Below are 22,305 nucleotides of genomic sequence, written 5' to 3'. Positions count from 1 at the left end.
CTTGGGGTGTCAAGAGGTTCTAAATTGGAAATTCACTGAGGTTCATTTTTGCTGTTGTAAAGAGCTGGGGTCAATTTGGGGGACACATTCTTTAGATTTCTCTCAAGAAAATATTCTATGTATGCTTAGAAACTGTGTTCAAAGATTAGCTTCATAGTCTTCTACAACTGCCTAACTAAAGCCCTTAGTCTGGCCCCCTGATCAGGGACTGGGATCAGGAAAAAGGCAAGACATAGATGAGGAGAGTCTCTCCACTCTTTATTAGGAAAAGGGGTCATGGCCATGGTGTAAGAAGAGAGAGAGTTAGAGAAGTATTATGAAAGGAGTTAGATCAGGAGTGTTATCTCTCCCTCAAATGACAAAAGCCAATCTTTCCCTTGTCTCTTTTTGCTGAGAACTTTTATTAAATCAATGTACCCAGCTCAGACTAAGTGATCTACAAGGTCTCACCCTAGCCTGGGTCTGCCCAGAGCAGTATGTGCTCACCTCGCCTGTTAGCCCTGAATCTGAGCACTCTGCACAGGGTTCAGGAGCATACATTCAATATAGAAGCACACCCACCAGATTCAGGACAATATAAAAGTAATGGTGTTCTCCTGGACATATTGTTTAGTAGCAGTCTGTTCCAGGGTTAGGAAATCCAGAGGTCATATTCAGGTAGTTGAGGTAGCTGCCAATAGTCAGTCACTGGGACCAGTCCAGAAAACAACAGTCTTTCAAACATTTCACAACATGCCAAGTCAAATGCATAATCCCTTACATGGTTAGATTTTTTTTTTGTTCTGTTCTTTTAATTTCAGAGGAAATATAGAATGTGGCAAGGCTGACAGCCCTGAAAGCAACTGGTAGTGTTGACAGGGTCTGTGCCTCTCAGAGGGTAATATAAACTTACGGGGGTTCTTGATTGCCTGTTGCTTCCAGAGAAATAGTGGGATTTGGTGAGTTTTCTTATCTTTGAGGGGAGAGTAACTAGGGTTATAAAAAGGACTGAAACAGAATTATGTTGTAGCTGATTGCAGTTTCATTGATGTTGGACAAATTGCATCTGGGCAAAAAGTATTACATTTCATTTCCCTTTAATACATTTCCACTTGAAATTCAGAATTACCTGCGGTGTTACAATGAAATTCCTGAGTCTGTGACTTTGGGAGCCTTAGGGGAGAAGAAAAGAGATGGAACTGATGCTTAGCCCCTCTGCCAGGACGCTGACCATGCTCTCCAATGACACTCCATTTACTTCTCTGGTTTTCTCTTCCAGCAGTTATGGAGTGTAATATGATGATGGGAAGTCCAGATAAAGAGTGTGAGGATTTCAAATGAAGCCCCCAATCCTTAAAATTTTGACAGCCAATAATGGCCCTGTACAACTGTCATTCTCTTTGGCTCTTGTCCTAGACTCTTGATATTTGGTGATGAGACAGAGAAATCCATTGGGTTGTTAAGTTCATTTTTCACATGATTACTACATCCTCCCAAAGCTTGTATCTGGACCCAGAGTCAGGAAAAATTATAAAACAAAAATAAGCAATCCAAAGCAAGCACAGGCTCCTCTGACCTGCAATCAAAACATGCAACACCTCTGGGTTCCTTTGGCAGCTGACAATTTTTTGTTCAACTATCAGGTCCTTCTAAAGCCTTTCCATGCACTCAGGGAATTAGAAAGTGGATTTGTTATTATTGTAAGACTCGGTTTGAGTGATGGGAGAGAAATTAGGTTTCTAATCAAAAAACAGTATTTGTGACCCAAGAGAAGGGAGCCAGAATATGAGAACAAGACCTGGGTCTAAATCGTCCTCATCCTAACATTCATTATAAGAAATGTTAACATGCAGTGCCCCATCTCTACTCCCAAGCTATTGTGTTCTTCTTAGAGAGGTCTCCCAATAAACCAGGAATTAAATTTTCTATTTTGAAGGCAGCTGTCAGTCACCTGTCACCCTCTTCTCTTGTTCTGTCTCAGCACTGTCCTGCCCCAGTGTTTCTCAGCTGGGGATTTCATGCTCACATCCTTATCCAGCAGTTAAACTATCATTAGCTTCAAAGAGAACTGAGGCTCTGTGCACTTGGCCCTCTGAGCTCATCAAGGGCAGCTTTGTACTTCTCTGAGCTGTGGGGTCTCTTGGCTGGGACCCAGGCTGGGGAGGCAGGACGCAGATGTTCTAGCCCAGGCCCCAGGACCAGCCCCAGGCTGGTTATCTGTGAGGCAGCGTCGCAATGTGCTCCTGGGACACCCGAGAGATGTTTTTTGGAGCTGGCACCAAACTCTTCGTGGAGCCCCGTGAGTTGACTTTTTTCCTATAAATTTCTAGGGATTAACTGAGCCTTGGGAGTGACACTGACATTCAGTTTGCATTACTTGAGCAAGTATACCTAGAAGATTGGAGTGGGCCAGAGTGAGGACACAAGGCTGAGTCACTGAAGTAGCTCTATAACTATTTTTATTTTTAAAAAACATATGTTCAAACTATAGCACCCACTTATTTCTGAAATATTTAGAGCACCCCAGAAAGCACAGAGGAATCTAGAAGAATTACACCAGTAGTTGGAACATATGGGTGTAGGAGGGTCGGTGGCAGATACACTTGGGCCCAAATTCTCCAGGAAGTTGCTTTATCCTTAAACATCCCTTTGGCTAAGCTGACTAGTGTGTCTGCCTTATTACAACCTCAAAGCAAATGTCCTGCAGCTTGGAAGATTTAGGAGAGGGGTGTTTAACCTGGTGGGAGTAATCAGGAAGAGCAAACTGACATTTTAGTGTTCAAGTTAACTGCCATGTTGGTGGAGAGCCTTGAAATTGTGAGTGACATTTGTTATAGATGTTGCCATTTTTAGGGAGCCAAGGGGACTCTATGCGAATCTAAACCCTAAATGATTTCTAAGTTTATGAATTCAGGAAGACTATTCAGGAAAGGTATACACTTATTTTTGTATTGTTTACCAGCAACATAACCTTAGCATTGGGTTCGTACTCATAAAAAGAGAAAGTCTGAAAATAAAATAACAATTATCCAAACAAATGACATTTTGAAACACATGTTGAAATGTAATTACATTTGCAGACCAAAATGACTGAAAATTCCCAAAAGATAAACAATTAATGAAGTCTTTAATTTAAATTTTGGACTACAATAGTGTAAATTTTATACAATTTCAAATTTTTGTTTAAGTCCAATAGAAAATAGACTTGGTTACATGTGGCGACTACATTAAATACATTCCTTTTTTTTAAAGGTTCAATTCAATCATATAGCCTTTTCTTTGGTTACCATGATACTAAAGAATGGATTAGATAAAACACTTTTTTTTCCAAACAGTTGTTTTGAACATATATACACTGAGAAAGAGAGTCTGAGAAAATTTTTACCAAATCAGTGCGCTGTGCTCTATCTAAAATGCAGACTACCAGATTCAGAGTTCAATATAAATGGATGAATTTCTTCAGACATCTGTGTTGTCAGATACATTACATTGTTCAAACCAGGTCTCTCCAGCCCAAAGTGATCATTGACAACTGCTTTTGAATGTAGATTTTTTAAATCCCCAACAAGTCTTAATTAGCCAACTAAATCAGACTAGGATTGGGTCATACCCGTAAGCAATCAAGGAGATGGAACTGTTTTGTCTTTGTTTTCTAATGGACAAGCTTATTTTCTCTATTACTTATAATTCCTTTGAAAAGCAACTGGAATGCATGTCAAACCAAAGTCAGTATAGTGAGCAAAAAATGTCCTAGTTCTGAAGGGAGGTAAATGAGTAGAACATGTGGTTTCTAAGCCGTTGCTGCTAAGGTTATCAGTGTCTGTTATCAGCGGCTTCAGTTCTCTTGTAGATTGAAAGGAGGTTCGAGGAGAGCCATTTGAAAAATCCCCAATCCCCCTCTCGTCTAGAGCCAAAGCTAAAAATATAAGGAACTAGGTTCTTAGGAGCTAGTTTCCTGCCATGAGTGACTGGAACAGCATCTTATCTTTTAGTTGAGCTTCCCAGTAGAGAAAAAATAGAGAATTATGATGACAATGATGAGAGGTTTCTCTGAACAGCTGATTCTCCCTGAAAACCCTGATCAACCATGGTCCATCTACAAAGTGATCAGCAGGAGCTTCCTAACAAGCAATCACTTCATCTCAACCAGATATAACTAACTGATTTAGTTATAGCTCAGCTACCAAGAACTTCACAGCTGAAACCCAAATCCAAAGTCAAAATAAAGCACTAGAAAAATCATTCCACATACACATTCATTACCAAGATTTTTTGTTTAGCAATACTTTATGTCTTGCTTGTAGACCGTAGTAAATAAAAGTACACTGGAATTCAATCTACATTTAATTTGATACCAAGAAGCCAAACTCAGCTAAGTTTTGAATACTAAGGGCCATATTTACACAAGCAAGTAATACTGAAAACAAGCAGTTACGCTTATGATTGGAAATATATAGGTTGATTGTCTTTCCTTACTTCAGGCATTTTCAGGGCTCTTTCATTAGCAGTTATTTGAAGAGAGCTTAAGAGTCCAAATGTCCACAGACACAAAATATATCACAATTCAGAAATTTCAATAAGGCACAATGGGAAACAATCATTACTACTACCTTCAAAACTTCAAGACTTTTGGTTTTAAGGGGGGGAAAAAGATACACATACTGAGTAGCAGATAGATAATAAATTAAGATGAAACTTGACAGGAGAGAAAATCAGAAGGAGACCCAATCATTGGGACCAACGTGCCACCACTCCACTTAGAATAAAAATAGAAAAATGGACTTCAACTGGTTTTATATCTATATGGACTTTCTGAGAATGAAGAGTTGTTATACTCTGATTAAAGACTCAAAGGAAACTAAAGGGTAAACTCTTACAAAAGAATAACTATTCACCTAAAGACAAAGAGATGTATCACTTAACTTCAGTGGATCCCTTCCAGTCCATAAAACGGAGGTAATGCCCTGCAGTGACCCCAACACTACCATCCTTAGAGTATTTGAACCAGTTATGTAGTCTTTTTCAGACCCTTGATTCTTTAACTGACATACTGCAAAGCATGAGCACCTGCTCTGATCTCCCCACAAGGGCCCTTGCATTTAAAATAAAGCACCTGATGCAGACAGGTATTCAGCCTGACCTTGATGGTCCAAAGGATTGATTAATAAAACATAAATAATTGAAATTCAGATGATCGAGAAGCCTTTTTGTAGTTGTTGTTTTTCTTCTCTACTCACAGTCATATCTCTTAGCAGCTCCTAACTCAAAATCTAACTGACTGCCTTTCATTTATGCTCCCCTTGGCCATCTTCATGGACATGCTGACAAGCCCAGATCACTAATAGGATGCAGGAAAACTCTGGGTTATAGTGTTAGGCCATAGGGAAATTGAGACAAACAACTGTTATTTAACTTGAACACATTGTAGATAATCACTTCATGAAATAAATTGATTATATTTTCAGGAAGTCAGCCTCCTGCCAAACCATCCGTCTTCATCATGAAAAATGGGACGAGTGTTGCTTGTCTGGTGAAGGATTTCTACCCCAAGAGTATAAGTATAGATCTCCAGTCATCGAAGAAAATAATAGAATTTGACCCTGCTATCGTCGTCTCTCCCAGTGGGAAGTACAGTGCTGTCAAGCTTGGTCGATATGAAGATCCTAATTCAGTGACATGTTCAGTTCAACACAACAATCAAGTTGTACAACAATCAGTGTACTCCACTGAGCCTGAACAGACAACTAATTCTCCAGGTACGTCATATCTGGCCTCAAGGGGCTGGGAGTGTGGGGAAGAAAAGTTGGGGGGCAGGAAGTTGGAGATGTAAACTCTTGACAGATGGTTCTCAACATGGCATCATGCTGGGAACAAGACATAGGCCCAACTATAGCTTGCCATTGGCTGGAAATTGAACTCTCTACATTTCTGAGCTGGAATCTAAGATAAAATTTATGTTACTTCATCCCCATCTTTCTTCTTTACCAACAACTATCTCCTTTATACTAATGACTATCCTACTACTAGACTCTAGGGTTGGAAATCCAGGCGCAGTCTAATCCAGTGTGAAGGCAAAAACTAAGGGCAACCCAACTTTTCATAGGTTAAGAATCTTAGTTCTTCCTACAAATTAGAGGCATGCCTGGATGTTGGCCTCATGATGTAATGAAAAAGAAAAAAGAAAAAAAAAAAAAAAAAGCCCAGGGTGGTAAGTATGTTGGCTCTGCAAATAGCTGTATGATCTTAACCAAGTCACATCTCTGGTCCTCAGCTTACCTACTTAAAATCTTCTTCAGTTTTAAAACCTATAATCCTTTTAGCCTCTTCATTGCCAGAATAAGTCAACCACTTGTTTGTTTCAGGTGACCTGAAACCAACGGAACCTGAAAACAAAGAGCAAACTTCAAAGAGCTGCCATAAACCCCAAGGTTAGTTGAAATCAAAGGGTAAAGTTCACAAGTGAGGGTTAAAGCAAAGGTCAGATGAGGTAAAAAAATCATCAAATTTCCAAAGAAAACAAAAACCATACTTGACTTCCAGCCAAGGTGGAGGCCTAGACAGACACGCTCATCTCCCTCCACAACTAAGAAGGAATACAACTACCTCAAAACTAGAAACAACCAGAAGTTCCAGAAAATCAAGCTGCATGGAAGTCCAACAAATGAAGATATAAAGAAGAAATACTCATCCAGACAGGCAGGAGGGGGAAAGCCAGGGCAGAGAGGATGCGTATGGTGGCAGCAGCAGTGGCAGCAGCAGTAGGTTGGCAGAAAGCACAGTCACACATTTTAAAACATCAGGAGGGACACCTGGGAAGCGCTCCCAGCACCAACAAGACCGCACAGCTCACGGTCCCAGCGCTGGGGAAAATAAAGCCTCATTGCTTCTGACTGTGCAAACCAGTGGGGGTTGGGGTGGAGGAAGAAACTGCTGATCTCTCAGTAGAGTCCGCTTGTTTAAAGGGCCCCCATGGTCCTAGAACGTCCACAGACCCACCTGCTCTGGGAACGATGGCCAGGGCAACTGCTAGAAAGGCACCAGTCCCATATGAAAGGGGGAGAAGTGCCTGGAAAAGGGGTGAGTGCTGAGCAACCGACATTGTTCCCTCTCAGACCCCTCCCCCACATACACACCACAACAAAGGGAAACGGGTCGCCCTGTACTGATGAATACCTAAGGCTCCGCCCCTTACAACCTAAAAGGTACAACAGGTCTACCTAAGATACAGAGGCAAACAAACACAGAATCATGTCAAATTGAGGAGACAGAAAAGTATGGCCCAAAAGGGGAAACAAATCAAGGTTCCAATAGGAGAACTAAATGACAAGGAGATAGCTAGACTAACAAATGAGGAGATAGCCAACCTAACAGATGCAAAATTTAAAACACTGGTGATAAAGATGCTCACAGACTTGACAGATATCCTTAAGTATGGCAAATGCATAAGGGAAAAAGTGAAGGCTATGTGAAATGAAGGCTATGTTAAGTGAAACAAAGGAAAATCCACACAAAGCCAATGGTGAAGGGAAGGAAGCCAGGGTTCAAATCAATGATTTGGAAATAAGGAAGAAAAAAACAGTCAAGCAGTACAAAATGAGGAAACAAGAATTGAAAAACTGAGGAGAGGCTCAGGAACCTCTGCGACAACTTTAAACATGAAAATATCCAAACCATAAGGGTGCCAGAAGGAGACGAGGAAGAGCAAGAAATTGAAAACTTATGTGAGAAAATAATGAAGAAAAACTCCCCAGATTTGGCAGAGGAAATAGATATACAAGTCCAGGATGACTGAGAGTCCGAAAGAAGCTAGACCCAAAAAGAACCACACCAAGACACATCATAATTAAAATGCCAAAGGTGAAAGATAGACAGAATTTTAAAAGCAACAAGAGAAAAGCAGAGTTACCTACAAAGGGGTGCCTATAAGACTTTCAGCTGATTTCTCAAAAGAAACTCTGCAGGCAGGAAGGGACTGGTAAGAAGTATTCAAGGTGATGAAAAGCAAGGACTTACAACCAAGATTACTCTATCTAGCAAAGCTATCATTTAGAATGGAAGGGCAGATAAAGTGCTTCCCAGACAAGGTAAAGCTAAAAGAGTTCATCATTACCAGGCTATTATCATATGAAATGTCAAAGGGACTTAAGAAAAAGAAGATCAAAATTATGAACACCAGAATGACAACAAACTCACTACTATCAACAGCTGAATCTAAAAAATAAAAACAAAAACCAATTAAGCAAACCAGAATAGAAACAGAATCATAGGTATGGGGATCATTTGGATGGTTATCAGCTGGGAGGGTGGAGGGTAAGAAATGGGGAAATGGTGCAGGGATTAAGAAGCATAATTGGTTGGTACAAAATAGACAGGGGGAATTTATGTATAATATAGGAAAGGATGAAGCCAAAGAACTTATATGCACCACCCACGGACATGAACTAAGGTGGGTGGGATTGCTGGAGGGAAGGGGGTTACTGGGCAGAGGTGAGTAAAGGGGGGGAAAATTGCGATACTGTAACAACGTAATCAATAAAATATACTTAAAAAAAAAATACTTGAGCCCAGTTGGTTTCCCTCTGACTCTCCCAACAGAGCTTGGGCTGTAAACATGAGTTTTCAAAGTTTGCTGGGCTGGCTGTGAGCAGCAGCCTTTGGTCACTGAGGGCTGTCTGGGACCAAGGTGGGCTTGCAAACCAGAAAGGATAATGGTGATTCAGGGCAGGCTGGTATCAATGTTGTCAGCCCAATTCCTGGAAGGGAATTTATTCTTTCAAAAAAGCCACCATGTTCCCTCTTGTTCAACCACAGGTCATGCCTGGAATGTGAACATGATGTCCCTTACAGTGCTGGGGCTCCGCATGGTGTTTTTCAAGATTGTTGCTGTCAATTTCCTCTTGACTGCCAAATTATTTTTCTGTTAAGGTAAGAATTAGCTGCTGCTTATTCTCACCTCCACCTGAGCTATGCTGCGTATAGAAATAAAAGGAGTTTAGAAATGGTAAAAGACCAAGAAGCTTTGGGAAGGGAAAAACACAAAGACACATATTTCAAATTAATGAGGGGGTTATCTCACATACTCAGCATAACAACACCTCACCTCTTTTATCTGGCCAAGGGTCATTTGCAAAGCTAACAGTAAAGCTTTACCTAAAGAATATTCAGGGGGAACACAAAGGGGATGCCAGCTCCCAATCCTTAATCATAGGACTCTGATGTGTAGAACAGCCTATCATTGGGGTGAGCCTATATCTCCATTAGTCACGAATAGCCCACTATTAGCTACTCAGGATGCACACAAAGTTAAGGTTGAGACATCGTTTGCCAGACGTTACTTGCATTCCCTCTTGAGGTAAACTTAGATATGAAATTCAAACAGGGGTCTAAGTTTGCCTATGAAACTCCTTCTCCAATATGCCCAAATACTCCTCAGTCCCAGGTTCTGATGTAGGAACAACGTTAGACTTAGAGTGTTCGACTGATCTGACCCAGCCAGAAGCATATTCAGTCATTCCCAAACAGGTGACTGTCTTACCAATAGTCCCAAGGACACAGGCCATATGGCTGAATAAAAAGAACACCACACCAATGAGTCAGATCTGGGTTATAGTCCTGACTTTGTCACTAGCTCACTACTTTACCTTCGCCAGATTGCTTCACCTCTCTGGGCCTGGGTTTTTGCATCTGTAAAACAAAGGAGTTAAGAATGACTCAGAGAGAGTGAATGGGTTTCATGACTTGTCCCCATGGTGATGCACTGATAGTGACCAGGTGAACTATTGCCATGTGTGGAAGGGAAATGTGCCATAATAGATTAGTGATGTCTGCGGTGGTACAGCCACAGCAAGTACTGGCCAGCCCCAGACTAACGCCACCGCAGTTCCTTCCAGAGGTGACAGTCTGTGACTCTGCATCAACTCTTACAACTTTCCTTCACTTGTAGGCTGACTGGCAAGAGAAGGCAACACTCCCTGAAAGGAACCAAAAGCCTACAGAAGTGCTCTCACTAAGGCTTCTGACTTCTCAGTGATTCAAGTTAACCTGTCCCAGCCTTGCTGAAATGGCTGCCACCCAAAGAAGTTTTTCTTTGAAGGAAAGAAACCCAGCTCATCCTCCAGCCTGGTGGAAGGACAAAGTCCTGGGGGGAGGGGTTGACAGTCCTAAGTGCTTTCTATGCTGCTTTATAAATGGATATAGCGATGCAAAGGGACATGAGACTCATTTTTTATTTTTACAACTGATACACTTTGAAAATGGTGTCTTGTTCCTTTTACTTTACCTTCAGAAATAAAGAGTAGGAATCAACAGGTTCCCAGCTCCCTTCTCCAAGAGGAAACAGACCCTTGGTGAAAGAAAGCAGTTGTCCTTTACCTAAACATGAAAGGCTCTGCTCAAACCCTGCACTAGATTGGCCCGAACCTGGCATCTCATCCACAAAAGCACTTTCTGCTTTTTCTACTACTTTACAAACAAAATTACATTTGACTCCCTAACACTCCCTGTAGGCAACAGGGTTTCTAAAATCTCATCTAAATACCCTCTAAGCCAGTCACAGAGGTCAGAGTAAAAGAAGAGGAAATGCACAGCTTTCTGTTAATTGATTTAACAAACACGAGTTGAATCTCTTTACATTCCAGGCACCGTGCTGATGGTGCAAAGAAGAACAAGACAGGAGCCTGGCTTTTCAAGCAACTCACGGTGCAGGGGGGTTTTGGAGGGAAGGACAGGAATGAGAGCCCTAGATTTCCCCTGTGAAAAACAGTATCTTGACTATCTCTTGCCTGCCAATCTCTGCATGGAGAGTTGGAGGTCACCTGGGCCTTTGGTGTCCGTGGTTTTCTGCCATTGTTCTCTGACGCTGTCTCTGTTGCATTTATTGAAGCGCATTGTGTGTGCCTCATCTCTGGCTTTACCTGTTGCAACCACTGCAGGGGGGAGGTGGGTGCTGTGAATGGACTGTTAGTCAGACTGAGCTTATAGGTCACACCGCAGCTTCCTGAGCCCCCAGCCATCAGGCCTCTGCCTCAGGGACCCAGCTGTAGGTTTCCTGCTTCTGCTGCTTCTGTTGCAGCAAGGAACAGCAGCAGAGTCCCCAGTATGGCCCATGAGCTCTGCTACTGCTGCCTCAGCAAGGCCACAGCTGTTTTCAGGCGCACCCACTCCAGTAGCAGAGCCCTAGCAACCCAGTATCATGGTTTTCTCAGCACCCATGTGGGTGTCAAGTGGGGTTACAAGTGAAAGAGCACCCCTCACCAACGATTCCCCTGCCATCGCCACTGGCAAACTCCCACATCGTGTCCCCACAGCCCAAATCAAAGAAAGGAGGCAGCAGCAGCAGCAGCAGCACTCTGAGTAAAGAATGCTTGTTTTCCAAACAATCTAGATGAGTAAACCAGGTCCACCCAGGGAAAAACCACGAAAAGATGCTTGTTTTCAAAACATTCATATCTGTTACCTTGAGTCACGTCAAAATGTTTCTCTGAAGCTACTAAGAACAAAATACCACATTCTCATTTTTCAAATAAAAAAAATATGTATATATATGCCCCCTCCAAAAAGGTATGTACCTTGTCCAAAGTCATCCCGTGAGGCAGGGGTATTACCGGGAGCAGAGCCAAGTTATCAAGAGTGCCACCCGAGGTCCTCTACAATAGCACATCGCATCCCCCAAACAAGGACAGGTGTGGATTTGAAGTTCAGCTAGCCCAGATTGTCTAAATATAGCATTATCCTTTATTTATATAAATGAGTCACCCTCTGGCCCTCTTTGATCATCAGAGAAAAGGCATCCTAGCACATCACAGGACCATGAATTTCTCCCACCACCAGGAGCCTTCAGAAAAGATTGAGGGCAGGAGCCAGAGGGGGCCATGGCTGCCTACAGGTCTGGGGGCCATCATATTGTGAATTCTCGTTTTCCAGAGCTTTCACATGCAGCATCACAGCAGCCCCGAGGGAGTCGCAGGAGACTGTTACCCACTCAGTAGGCAGTGGAACAGAAGCCCCAGAAGCCGAGTCATTTGCCCAAAGCCTTTGGCTCCCTCATCCTATGCTTCTCCTTCCTCCCTATAGTGACTGCTCTCCCCCTGAACGTTTTGAAGCCCAGGTAAACTGCTGCCCAAACCACCTACTGATAAAGCCTCCTAGGCCACAGCTGCACGAGAGCCCTAGAAAGGCTGCACAGCACCCTGGCTCTGTCATTAACCAGCTATCTGACTTTGGGAACGTCCTTCATCTTTCTGGGCTTCCGTGCGTTTTCCCTAAAATACTGTCTGAGACTTCTATTTCTAAGATTACATATAATAACTCTAAGATTTGTCTTAGGGCAGGGAATTCAATGGAAGTAGAGGAAGCAGGGACCAATTCCCAGGCTGAGGACGTATCTATTTTGACATCACATAGTTGTTTTCCCCCGGAGGTAATTCTCTCCCTAGAGACACCACTGAGCTCCAAACTCAGGCACTTTGAAGCTGGGATTCTGGGATTCACAGACAGCTTTCTGGGAATATCTCAGTGTTCTTCGGGGATAGAAAAATGTTCTCCAGATGAAGTAAGTGAGATGGAGATTGTCAAAGAGCATCCAGGAGAAGTAAGGTGGCTGCACAAGAGGCACAGGAAAAAAGGTAAATTGGGGGCAATGAGTTTAAATTGATAACTGTGTATCCGACTCTTGAAAACAGAGCAATTCACAATGATAGTTCAATGGTGGAAACTAAAATAAAAACACTTCTGGTGGGCTCTCCTTAGACTGGCCCTGCAGCGGCCTCACCCTGAAACCCTCACAGCGCACGCAACACAGACCTGTCACGCCCGTTCTTCCCTCAGACACGCAGCTCTCCTCCCCCTACCACAGGACACCGCCTCAGAAACAGGGAGACGCTCTGCTCCATCTGAGGCCAGGGAGTCCCCTGGATATGACAGGCATTTTATTATTCAGCAGACATGTTAGGGCACTTCTAAGGGCCAGGAGGAACACAATGTCACCAGGAAGAAGGCTGCCATGTGCAAGGACACGAGCTGCTCTGAAAGGTGGCCCTGCCAGGCTATGCCCAGGGGTTTTTGTGCAGACTTCCTGGGCTCCTGCCTCACTGTGGAATCTATGGCACAGTAGTAAGTGGCACTGTCTTCAGTCCTCACTGAGGAGATCACCAAGTGGAAGGTGCTGTGGGCCTGATTGTGCTGCACGGAAAACCGACCCTGAGTAAAATCCGCGTCAACAGCCACAGTGCCATACCTATGAAGGATAAACTGAGGGGACTGCTCTGGCCTTATTCGGTACCGGTATATATCTGGGTTTGTGTATATGGTTTCATAAGTGCACAACAGTGTCACTTCACTGCCACTTGTCACAGTCTGGTCCGGGGAACTGTGGATCACTTTGTCACACAGCGTGCCCTTGTCTGTGAAGAGAAGAAATGAAGAAATAGTCAAGTCCTGTACCCCCAGCCACTGGGTCCAGCACAAGCCCACCCAGAGAGAATTCAAAGGGCAGAGGCAGGAGAAGGACACAGATAAAGGTCCAAGGCAGAGAATAACTGGAAAACCCAGAGAGAAGCCTTTGAAAGTCAAAGAAAGGGAAATGGGGTGGCAGAACAAGAGGAACATCCACAAATGAGTGTACTTACAGAAGAGCAAAAGGCTAAAGCCCACGATACAGATCATCTTCTTTTCATAATAGAGCAGAGGATATAGAATAAACCAGGGTCCTGAAACCTCTGCAGTCATCACAGGGCTTCTGACAGGAAGGAGGTGGGAGGGAAACGAGAGGAGTCAGGCAGCCATCACACTCACGTGACTGAATTACTATCTGGCACAAAGGATTCCAGCCAAGGAAACGTTGTTGTTGTTGTTTTTATTTTGCTCCTCAATCCATCTTGAACTAGTACTTTGGTAAAAACACAATGAAAATAAATTACTTTTAGAAAATAAAAACAGAAATAGAAACTGTAAGCCCAACAATCACATGCTTAGATATCAAACTGCTATACAATGGCCTACCCTCCATTTCTGTATCTCGGGGTCACAGACTGGGGTGCCAGTCCGTGGTCACACTGACCATGGTAGCACTGTCACCCAGCACCCAGCATATCTGTGCACACTTGTACTCAATAAATGGAATAAATGAATGAGTACCTTAGAAGAGTCCCTTACTCCTCTGTGTAAAGACAGTGCTAAGAGGGTTGGACAAGATCGATTCTAAAATCTGTCCCAGCCATGAATTCTAGAAATCTTTTATTTCCACTTCTTGAGGAGTGCCTGACCCTGAGAGGATTTACTGCGCTTCTCTCCTTAGGCTCCTTGCAGGACCCACTTGGCTCCAGCTGAAAACGTCCCCTCCAAAGCAGAGCTTCCTGAGGGGTAAACTGCCATGAGTGGTGGGTGGGCTACCAGCTTGCTGAGACAGTGCTTTGTGTGGCCAATGGGCACGACCTGAGGGTCTGGAGTCCCTGAAGCCAGCTTCCCAGCCACATGCCATACAAATGCCGTTTTCTGCATAAGCCAGGACATGACCACAGTTGGGAGGCACCGCCCTGAAAAATAGTAGACATTCCTCCAAACCTAAGAGTGTTTCTAGGAGTAGTTATAGAAATTCCCTTGATTCTCTTTTCCCCAATTCATCCATAAGCCCTGTCACTTCTACCATAAAATATATCTCCAGTCCATCCACTTCTCTCATCTCCCAAACACCATCATCCCTCGTCAGGACCACTAACAGGTCCTTGCTTCTGCTTCTCTCTCTGGACAATCTCTTTTCTGAGTCTTTATGAAATGTAAATCAGATGGTGCCAGTCGGACCTCCTTTCCTGGGCCTGTAACACCCTGCAAATGATCTGACGCCTGCCTCCCATCCAGCCTCCTGGCACATCCTCTCCTCCCTCTCTTCCTCCCATCAGCTGCTGTGGCCTTCCTTCTGGTTCTCTAACTGACTCACTTTTCTAGCTGCCTGAAACTCTGTTCTGAGTTTTACACAAACCTTAGCTCAAAAGGCTTTTTCTGGCCACTCCAAGTAAATTAGTCAGCTACCCACCCAGAGTCGTCCTCAGTTACATCTCTGTCTTATTTTCTCTTGCCCCTATTTGAAACCATTGGATTTATACACATTTGTTATTTGTTTCTCCCATCTCACCCGCCCCCAACACACACACACACCATAATGTAAGCTCCATGAAGGGAAAAACCTTGTTTATCTTTTCACTGATATATCCCCAGCCCCTAGGATCACGTCTGTCACATAACTGACCATCAAAAGTATTTGTGGAACAAAGGAATGCAACTTTGTTCAGCTAAAAACTCACCATTGGCATGAAAATGGTTGTCAGATTTAGCAACTAAAAATACAAGACATCCAGTTAAGTTTGTATTTCAAATGAACAACAATAAAAATTAGTTATATTTGGGGCATATTTATACTAAAAAAAAAGTAGTAATTGTTTATCTGAAATTCAAATTTCACTGGGCGTCTTTTATTTGACCTTAGGTGTGGAGAATACCGAAAGTGAACACCAGGCAGTCGGAAGCCACACCACGAACACCCTCCAAGTCCACTAAGAAGCTGCTGCCCAGGCCTGCACTGCCCCCTGCAGGCAGGGGCCCCCTCCACAGGGACCCAGAGTTCTGCTGACAAGAGGCCATTTCAGGGCTTCCAGGTCTCTGACGTTTATGGGCTCTGCCAGGCTCCTGGTGACTGTTCCTGTTCTAAATGTGTTGCCCAGCCTTGACATTTATAAGAAAGCCAAGCAGTCAGTCCCTCCTCATCTAGGTGGTAACAGTTTTCCAATTAAACTGCTATTCCTCTTCTGACTGCCTCACCTCAATTACATCTGACTGCACCTGCAGAGACAAGGGTTCCAGACACCCTCATGAAGAAGGACACACTTCCCCTAATGCTCCACATGCAAGTTTCAGATTCTGATACTTCCTTGAGGTGGCAGAATCATGACTCTCCCCACCATGATGTCCTTCCAACACACCTTGAAAGGCATCCCTTCAAGAAAGGCACTTCTCAGGACAGCAGCTCAGAATCATGGCTAAGAGTGAGGCTCTGTCATAGAAACAGATTGGGGTGGGGATGTGAGGGGAATAGGGAGATTTTTGTCAAAGCGTACAAACTTTCAGTTATATGATTAACAAGTTCTGAGGATCTAATGTGCAGCATGATGATTATAGTTAATAATACTGTGCTACATACTTAAGCTGCTAAGAGAGGAGATTTTAAATGATCCTACCACAAAAAAGAAATGGTGATTATGGGACATGCTAAGGATGCTAGCTAATGCTTCGGTGGTAATCATTTTGCAATATGTAAGTGCATCAAATCAACATGTGGTACACATTAAACTTACATGTTGTCATATGTCAATTATATCTCAATAAAGCTGCAAAAATTAAAAATACAATTATTAAATTTAAAAAATGTTGGATTCTGGAGTTAACTGTGTTATAACAGCTCCAGCATTTGCTTTCTGTGTAATGTCAAAGATGACCTAGCTCTTCCAAGCCTCAATTTCTCTATCTGTAAAATGGAGGTAATAATTACAGCTTTTTAACAGGACTGTTGGAAAATTAAATAAAATAACACATACAATGCACCCAGAAAATAATCTGTAAATGTCAGGCATTGCTGTTGCTATTGTTTTTTATTAAACAGACTGATGAATATAGTTTCTGAGAGCTTTATTGTCGTCAGAGATGTTCAGAGAAAAGATGCTGAGTGAATCTGAAAAACAAAGTTGTGAGATATGGCAAAAGACATGTTGATCAGTTGCAAAAAAAAAAGTGAATCACACCACTGATTTGCTATCAGTGCTACAAGCATGTCATAGGGCTCTGTGCTCCTCCAAGACCTGAGCCAGCTGTGCTTTTCCCAAATCACTAAGAGCACTAGGAGCCAGGGAAATGCGCCTGCTAACTCATTGTCCTGTGTCTTTCAAAAGTTGCACAAGCTTGTTCATGAGAGACCGCAATGTGCAACTGAGTGGCCCCAAAGTTTCGGGAAAAGAAAGACTGTCAAGAGTGAATGACCTATTACAGACTCGTTGCCCTTGAATTTCTTTTCCCCGTCTCCTTAAAAGCTACCCATACCTGCAGCCTGAGCAGCTCCCCAAGGCAGAAAGTGCCCTGGACTGCCTTCCAGGAGCTAAAACCACCACTCAAGAGGGGGCCCTTGAACCTGGAGGGGTCCGAGGGAGTTTGTAAACAAGGCCACTTTTGTCCCACGGTTTGGATCCTTGATCATTACTATCACTCGTAAAAGGGACTTTTCTCCCAGTTTCCTCTGAGGTGGGTAGATTTGTCTTTGACCTTGCAGCGCCCTCTACTGCTCTAATTAGCCCATCTCCATAAGTAAGTCATACTGGATGTTGGCAGAATATAGGTCAGCAGAGGAAAAGACTCTTTGTTCACAACTTAAGTCAAACAAAGCTGCTGCTCTGTTCCCATTCCCCTTTCAACCCTGAGCCCGGCAGCTGCTTCGCAGTCAACCAAAAGAGCTCATTCTCCCCAGTCACTGAAAGAGGACCGTCTTTGAGAATATGAGACAGCATCCTAAAAGGGTAAATGAACATTTTCCTGTCAACAAAATGCTTAATGCCATAACAAAGGACATAGGGAAGTTTCTTTGGATGGATATGGACAAATGCACCTCTTTTTCATGAAAGAATAGAAGCGCGATCGCAATGGAAAAGCTTAGAAACATCGGAATGTATAGTCATGGGAGTGAGTGGTCTAGAGAAGGGGTTTCTGCATCACTTTCTTCCTGCGCCATATTCCATTCCAAAACCCCAGCACCAACCTGGGCTGATTGATAATGGGAAGTATGCCAGGGAGAGATCGAGATCCAGCAGTCGTACTCCATCCCCAGGACCTCTGTTTTGGGGAAAGATCTTGTTGAAGGTCCTATGGGCAAGAACAAGAATGAGGGAACTATCGTGTTTTGTCGCCCAGTGTCCTCTGTAAAGCCAGCATTTGCGGGAAAGCTGTGAAGATAGGATACTCCATGGTGTTGCTGTTGCCACCTCTGGAGCACCTGTGGGAAGAAGAGTCTTGGTCCAACCAGGTCGGTGATACCTTTCATGATGGGGCTATGTGGGACCTGGCCTGACTTTTGCCAACCTGATTTATCAAGCCTTCTGTGTAGGGTTTTCTCTCCAATTATTCCTTAGGGCAGGGAGGACGAACAGGTTATATCTCAATTACCAATTAGCAATTGGTTGTGGCTCTCTGGAGCATGTTGTTAAGGAGGACTGTGAGGGCACATCTAGACTCAGAGGAAAAGAATGATGTGTCTATTAGCAATATCTGCCATGGGAGCAGGAGCAGCAGGCAACACCACACCATTTGTCATCCATGTAATGAGTCCTGCAGAGAAAGAAGAATCAGAGCCAACTCTGTTGGGTTATCCTTTAGGTAAAGGGCAAATTTTTAAATACCTTTCCCTGTCTTTCCAGGGATCTTATGAGCCACTTCTCCCACTATCAATTGCTGTTGCCTGTAGCCTAAGAAATAAAATTTTTAAAGCAATTAAGATACTCTATATCTCTCTCTAAAATCATAAACTATGCACCAACATCAAACACTTCCCTTGAATGATGTACCCACTGTTTAAGAGGAATAATCATACTTGGGTTGGTCAGTAGACCTCTAGGGCTGGGGACTACCCAGGCAAGGTCTTGGTTTTCCTGAGTCACATGAAGGAAATAGCAGAAAAAAGGACTGGGACTCAGGTGTCCTGAGGTCTAGCTCCAGCTCTTCCTCTACCTACTTACATGACCTTGAGCAAATTTACCCCTCGAGGCTTCGGCTTCTTCATATTCAAAATTAGGGCATTGGCCCAGGCAGTTGCAAAGCTCCCTTTGAGGTCATACATTCTAGGACGCTAATGTATAAAGCTACAGATATGATTTGAGAGTTATTAGTTTATATTTCCCTGTGCGTGTTGTTTGAACTCCTCATTGCCCAGTAAGGCAGAAAAGCAAAACATACTTCTTCACTGGGGATTAGCATAATTTCTTGATTCAATATGTGTGATTCATCAGAGCCTGGAGGTTCAAGCCCAGATACCAGCTTGAAAGCCAGTTATTATTGCATCTGGGAGAGAGAAAGTGCTGAAAACAGCCTTTGGTAAAAGCACCAATTTGGCCACAAAAAAGGAAGAAGAAGAAGAAGGCTCTGCACAGCGTGATAACATTTGATATCTTATTTATCACCTTTATCCTGAAATCTTTTCTGCCCCCATCTTCTTCTGTTCTGAAAAAAAGGAAAAGGGCAGACCTTTCCCAAGGAAGATGGGCACCTGTGAGGGACAGAGAGGGGTCTCAGCCTCGTGAGGAAAAAGAACAAAATTTATACCACATCCCTTTCAACCATACTGACGCTTCTGGTTTTTGTAAAGGTGCTCACCCCTGTGGGAACAGAGTCAATACGAAACTGACATTTGGAGCCTAGACTAGAAGAAACATGAAATTCAGCAAGTAGTATCTGAAATAATTAATTTTTTTCATCTGAAAATTGTAACAGAGATAGTCAAGTGTTCCTTAAGGAATAGGAACAAAAGATGAATGTTTAATACACTTAATTTGAACAAATATTTATTAAGCACCTGCGGTTTTTCCCAGGAATCAGCTGGCCAGCTCCTGAGGAGATGTGGTCATTGCCCAAAGAGAGAAGTGGGTTTTGTTGGTGGGCCAGAGGCTGGATGCACAAGAACAGATTTACCTTTGAGACCCAGACGCAGTTAGCTGTGGCTCTGAGTAAGAAGCATGGCTTCAGGGAAACAAAATGTGTACAACGCATGGATAATCTAAAACACCAGGTAATCAAAAATGTTATTTTGTGACTGGCTTCAGCATGTATTTTATTATTTTGTGGGCAGGTTTATCTTTCCAATTTTAAGTTTTCTTGAGTTGATCTGTAAAGCTGGATAGAAAGCTTTTCAAGAATTATACATTTCTGAAATTAGGCTTTCAGCATCCACATAGGAGAAGTGGCACTTTTTGTCTTTCCAATAATGAAAAAGAGGGGCCTGGCAACCTTCATACACTTGATGCCCATGGGATTCTCCTCTGCTGTAGGCCAGAACCAGCGGTGAATCACCATGCATTATGGTTCTTACAGATCTGCCCGACAGGGTGCGCAGCACAAAACAGCCTGCAGGTAGGTGTTCAGGATCTGGGTTTCTCAGCTGCCTGTGAAGCCAGAGAGGAGCTTTGGGCCACGCTGACATGGTTGGCCTCTGTCCTCATAGCCTGAGTCCTAGGCTACATCAGTAGAGAGGGACACCCTAAATGACCTTGCTTACAAAGCTGGCCCCTATTGCACCCTTAATAACACTAGAGACAAGCTATGGTCTGAGGGGAGTAAGTCGCAGCTCAGCCCTAAGAGGGACTTTTAGTAAAGGGCCCAGGCACTGTGTGAAGAGCACTGAGAACCCCATTTTTGGGAAGGGGACTCAGTTAATTGTAAGCCTGGGTGAGTACCTCCATTCACACGTCATGTTAGCCGAACCCTCTCCATATCTAACACCTGGCCATCGGGGAGCTGACGCTCTTGGCTAGATGATGATTCCCTTATCCGGTGGGAAAAGACTGTGAAGATCAAATCACTTTCCTGTGGGTAAGTCAGCAAGAGTCTGTAGTTTATGTAAAGGCATCAGCCTCTGTGCGAAGGAAGGAAATAGGAAATTTACATTTGGAATCGGGACTCAAGTGAGAGTGAAATTTAGTAAGTATTAGCTTTAAACCAAAGGTGTCCATTTATTTGGTTTGGGTTTTTAATTATCTGGAAGCTTCAAAGAAAGAACCCTTCTCCCTGAGGATTTTGTTCCAAAATTCTGGCTTCAAACTTCTAAAAGGATCAAATGTAAAGGCAGATGGTAGGCTTGGAAAACTCTGTTTCCCTATGTAGTAAGTAGAGACCTATTTTTCTTTTGTGTGCTTGTTTTATTCTACATAGGAAATAGGGAGTAGGAGTTTTCACCCTGGGAAAAAAAGGTTCGCACAGCATTTTTAGATAAATTAGATTCAAAGGATCAAATCAAAGACTAACAGCTCATAAAGTCTTTAAAGACTACCTAACTCACCAATTTAATTTTGCATATAAAGATGGTGAAATTCAAAAGGGCTTGTGACCTTGCTCAAGATCACACATCTAAGTTTGGTCCTGCGCAAAGCCAAGACCACTCATAGCTCTGACAAAGACAGACCCAAAAGAAAGAAAACATCATGATCATTGTCCATGGCAGCTTCATCTGTACCCCAAACATCCTCTAACTGAATGTTAGCTCAAAACAGAACCCTACAGTTCTAAAGGGAGATAACAATTATTGCATGCCTGTTGGGGAGAAAAATCTAGCAGAAGTGGGGATAATAGCAGAACTTGATGTTACAGAAAAGGGACAGCCATCTGCAGACTGAGGCAGGGATGGAAAAAGCCAAAATGAAAATGCTGATCTTGTCTTCAGACAATGGCTATGACCATCAAATACTACCCATAAATTGTGCAGAGCTAATTTCTTTCCCAGTGGGAGTTCATATTCTATGATAGATTGCATCAGCTGTGCAATTACTTCGGACCACAGCATATGTACACAGAATTGGCTTGCTGAGCCTGCTGGTCTCTTAAAGTGACAATCACATCTCTTGAACATGCCTCTCAGCCCTGAAAACTCTGGGTTACCAGAAGAAAAAACACATCATTTATCTGGTCTTCAGGGTTTGGAGGTTGAAGATAAACTTTAGTTCTTGGGAAGCTCTGAAAAAGCTGGGTTCATGAATTTGATGCCACGGGTTTTTGCAAAGCTCCTCAGCATAGTGTTCAGCAAGCCGCTGGTTCTAAGATCACATTTGGGAAAGGAACTCAGCTCACAGTGAATCTTGGTAAGTGGGGGAGAGCATTGAATCCTCTTCTTGAATGTGACCTGAGATCCTTTTTACTCCAACTAATGAGGACATGGCATCTTGGCCCATCTCTGCTAATATTCAAATTCTGCCTGGCTGAAGGTGCCCTCTCCACCAACATGGTCCGATCGTGAAGATGCATCCATGCTGCTGACTACAGCTTTCACTAAATTCCCACAAAATCACTAACTGCTTGCTGGCTCTTCTGTGATCCTCAAATCCCTCCTGGTATAGCAGTTAAAGGAAGAGAAGTGCCCAGGGACTTACAGGTTTTTAGGTCATTAGACTCTTGGGAGGAAAAAAATGGTGATTTATGAATCGCTTACTCTATGCTCGGTGATCTGCTGCCTGCTTTCTACCTGTTATCACATTCAATTCTTATACCAGCTCTGTGGATAAGGTGCTGTTGTTATGTTCATTTTATAGAAGAGAA

The 22,305-nt window shown here is 43.2% G+C and overlaps 1 protein-coding gene and 1 long non-coding RNA gene across 2 annotated transcripts in view; both read left to right on the top strand.

Moving 5' to 3' along the window:
* LOC150016094 (T cell receptor alpha chain MC.7.G5-like) overlaps window positions 1-22,305 on the top strand; it is a 242,803-nt gene that overhangs the window by 149,186 nt on the left and 71,312 nt on the right. The window lies entirely within an intron of this gene.
* Window positions 6,321-10,187, top strand: LOC150016095 (uncharacterized). Its single transcript, XR_016510030.1, has 3 exons — window positions 6,321-6,407; window positions 8,791-8,904; window positions 9,923-10,187. It is a non-coding gene; the product is annotated as an uncharacterized LOC150016095 (long non-coding RNA).

This window comes from Furipterus horrens, unplaced genomic scaffold (assembly GCF_987537825.1).
Source record: "Furipterus horrens unplaced genomic scaffold, mFurHor1.1.pri manual_scaffold_3, whole genome shotgun sequence".
Lineage (NCBI taxonomy): Eukaryota > Metazoa > Chordata > Mammalia > Chiroptera > Furipteridae > Furipterus > Furipterus horrens.
The sequence above is the reverse complement of the archived record's forward strand: the minus strand, read 5'-3'. Positions and strand labels throughout refer to the sequence as shown.